This window comes from Cnephaeus nilssonii, assembly GCF_951640355.1.
Source record: "Cnephaeus nilssonii genome assembly, chromosome: 10".
NCBI classification, from domain to species: Eukaryota; Metazoa; Chordata; class Mammalia; order Chiroptera; family Vespertilionidae; genus Cnephaeus; species Cnephaeus nilssonii.
Window position 1 is genome coordinate 54,652,292 of NC_137081.1, and position 4,062 is coordinate 54,656,353.

The following is a 4,062-nucleotide window of genomic DNA, read 5'->3' on the forward strand; positions in this document are numbered from 1 at the left end:
GTATGATCTTGCCTCCTTTTTCAAATATTAATTGAGCATAATGGCTTGGGTCGATTTCTGGGTTCTCTGCTCTGTTTGATTGGTCTATATATCTGTTCTTGTGCCAGTACCAGGCAGTTTTGAGAACTGTGGTTTGGTAATATAGCTTGATATCTGGTATTTTGATCCCTCCAACTTTGTTCTTCTTTCTCAGGATTGCTGTGGCTATTTGTGGTCTTTTTTTTATTCCAGATGAATTTTTGGAAAGTTTGCTCTAGATCTTTGAAATATGCCGTTGGTATTTTAATGGGGATTGCATTGAATCTGTAGATTGCATTGGGTAGTATTGACATTTTAATGATGTTGATTCTACCAATCCATGAACATGGTATGTTCTTCCATTTGTTTATGTCTTCCTCTATCTCTTTTTTCAATGTCCTGTAGTCTTCTGAGTACAGGTCTTTTACGTCCTTAGTTAAGTTTATTCCTAGGTATCTTAATTTTTTTTGGTGCAATGGTAAAAGGGATTGTTTTTTTGTTTGTTTGTTTCTCTTTCTGTGAGTTCATTATTGGTGTATAAAAAGGCCATAGATTTCTGGGTGTTAAATTTGTATCTTGCTACATTGCTGAATTCATTTATTAGGTCTAATAGTTTTTTGATGGAGTCTTTAGGGTTTTCTATGTATAGTATCATGTCATCTGTGAATAAGGACAGTTTTACTTCTTCTTTTCCAATTTCGATGCCTTTTATTTCTTCTTCTTGGCTGATTGCTATGGCTAGCACTTCCAGTACTATATCAAACAGGAGTGATGAAAGTGGACATCCCTGTCTTGTTCCTGTTCTTAGGGGAAATGGGTTTTGCCCATTGAGTATGATGTTTGCTGTAGGTTTGTCATATACAGCTTTTATTATATTGAGGTATTATCCCTCTATTCCCATTTTGCTGAGAGTTTTTATCAAGAAAGGGTGTTGGATTTTGCCAAATGCTTTTTCTGCATTGATTGATATGATTATGTGACTTTTGTCTCTCAGTATGTTTATGTGATGTATCACATTTATTGATTTGCAAATATTGTACCATCTTGTATCCCCAGAATAAATCACACTTAGTCATGGTGTAATGCTGAATCCAATTTGCTAGAATTTTGTTGAGGATTTTAGCATCTAAATATATTATATTTTAAATAAAACAAATAAAAAATATGAAAGAGGTGAGAAAATTAGAAAATAATTAACAATTAGAAGAACTACATTGACCTTAACTATGGTCTCTCTTCTCTCCCTCATTATTTCTTTTCTTCTATTCCCTCTATATTATTCTATAGTATTTTCTCCACACTTCACATTTTTATTTCCACAAGATATTAGCTCTTACATTTTCTGATAATTTGTAATGCTAGGATGTGACTGTTACATGAACGGGAAAGGGAGACAACCTTACGGAGTCATGTGGTGGGAAGTTTCTCATGACTAGATAAGCAAAGCTCTGTTAGAGTGAGATGTGGATATGACTATGCTATCATAAATGAGGGCCGCCAGGAAGGCAGGACCAAATTTGATGCCCACTCACAACAGCACTATTAGCCCTTGAGGTTGACATATTTGCTTTCTCCTTTCCATGGTTGATATTTCAACTTCATCATCCTTATAATACATTTCTTCTTCATGCGGTCCCTAGATTCCTTTTAAGAAAGAACAGAAATATAAATAAGGGAAGTCAAATTATAATAATAAGGATGATGCTTACGATAACCGATTATTCCTATACATGGAAAGACTATGGTGGTTTGTACTCTACTTAGAGTTCTTTTCCCAAAACACATAAGTAATTAGTATTTCCCAGTACCAGTGTGTAATGGTATGAGATTACAGAAAAAGGAAAAAAAAGAAATATGTTCTCATTTGTGTTTTACATATGAAAAAAGCTGAATTCATGGCTGCCTTTGTGAAAGTAATCTCATTTGAACCTCTAACTTGAGAACATTTATCTCCCCCCTCAAGAGTGGTAACGTCCTGATATGTGGATGTTTTCTGTTTGCCTCTCCAGATCCACTCTCCACCCTTCTCTAATATGGACTGCATCACTGAGCATCTTTTCTTCGGCCATTCATTCTGATTTGACCAATGAGAGGCAACAGCAAGAAGATGAGGAGAGAATAAAGTTGTGTATTTATTTCCCCAGTTTTTTTTAATGTCAGTCCACACATTGAAATTCTCTTTCAAAAGTCTCCCTGCTATCAGATACAGCTGCTGGCTCTACAAATTATCTGGCTCTACAAGTTCCATTGTGTGTTTCCTCCCCTTTCTCCTGCAGCCCTAGTAAAGACAAACCTGTAGGGTTTCATTGTCCCTTGTTTGTTTCTCACTATCCTGCTGTGGTGGGTTGAATGGTGGCCCCCTCAAAAGATATATCCACAGTTTAATCCCTAATGTGGAAGAAAAATGATCTTTGCAGATGTAACTAAGTTTTGAATCTTGATATGAGATCATCCTTTACTCTTTGGATGGGCCCCAAATCCAATGACAGGTGTCCTACAAAAGAAAGACAAAGGATATTTGACATGGACAGAAGGTAAGAACACAATATAAAAAATGGTCACAGAGATTAGAGGATGTGGCCACAAGTCAAGAAAGCCAAGGAATGCCAACCTCCACCCAAAACTTAATGAAGCAAAGAAGGATTCTCCCCTAGAGCTTCCAGAAGGTGTGCAGCCCTTCTGACACCTTGATTTTTACTTCTGACCTCCAGATAGGTGAGAAAATAAATATCTGTTGTTTTAAGACACAGTTTGTGGTAATCTGTTACAGCAGCCTAAGAAACAAATACACCTGCCAATACCTTTGTACACAGACCTTCTTAAAATTTTTACCAATACCAGTTTGTGTATGCCACCTATCTCCTGCCAAGATCTGCTGGGTATATCTGGCAATGAGTGAGTGTCTCATTATTATAACTCTGAACTCCAGGAGTGTTCTGGTGACATAAATGCAAAACTGGTATTTATAGTACTTATCCTTATTAAATAACATTTAAACATGTATACACTTGTAACTTTCTATTCAGCTTGAGATATGTCTAGATGCATGAGGTACGTTACAAATTCCCCCAAATAACCTTACTGTGAGGTTGTTTTTCCTGTAAGATAGTTCCACAGGAAGGATTACAGTTTTTAACATGGTCTATGAAACAACTCCTGTGCAGTGGGAGTTGATATCTGGAAGAAAAGACTGTAACTTAGCTTCATGAATAAGAATTTTCATATCTAAATTGCAAAACGATGATGAAACCAAGAATAAAGTCCCTGGGTGGCCTACTAAAACAATCCCTGGGGGAGAGATCAGGCCAACAGATAGTTGTGAGAACATTGATTAAGAGAGGTACAGCCATGACACAGTCTAGGTAAAATGAATCAGAGAAGAAGCCCAGGACAGCTCTTTGGGGAGCACCTATATTTAAGGTATATAAATTTGAAGAAGGGTATTTAGATGTACAGGAGCAGAACCAAGAGAGTGAAGAGTTTTAAGGTGCCTGAAAACATGGAGTGTTTGTAAATCTGAACTGTAGAGGGTCAGAGGAATGAGCACAAATAAAAAGCTATTGATTTGGGGACTTTTAGAGAGTGCCTGGGACAAAAGCCAGATTGCAAGAGAAGGGTCTGCTGATTGCTGATAAGGTCCACTGTGTGGGTCAACTTTCAAATACACAAACAGCAACTATTTTAGAGCAACCACTTGCCATGTTGACTGTACATTTAAATCCCTGGGAAGTTTTAAACAATCCCAGACCAAGAAAATCAGAATTTGGGGATGGGGAGTCCTGGCAATACCATTGTTTAAAAGTTCATGCTTTCTTCTAATGAGCATCCAAAATTGAGAATCACTGCCATGGAGTGGTCCACAAACTATAGCCCAGGCCAAATCCAGCATGCTGACTGTTTTTAGAAATAAAGTTTACTGGAAAACAGCAGCATGCATTGTCAGCAGGGTTATTGTCAGTCATTGATATCATCTACAATGGCAGAGTTGAGTAGCTGTACTCGAGACTGCATGGCCGACAAAGGTGAAAATATTAACTATTTGGT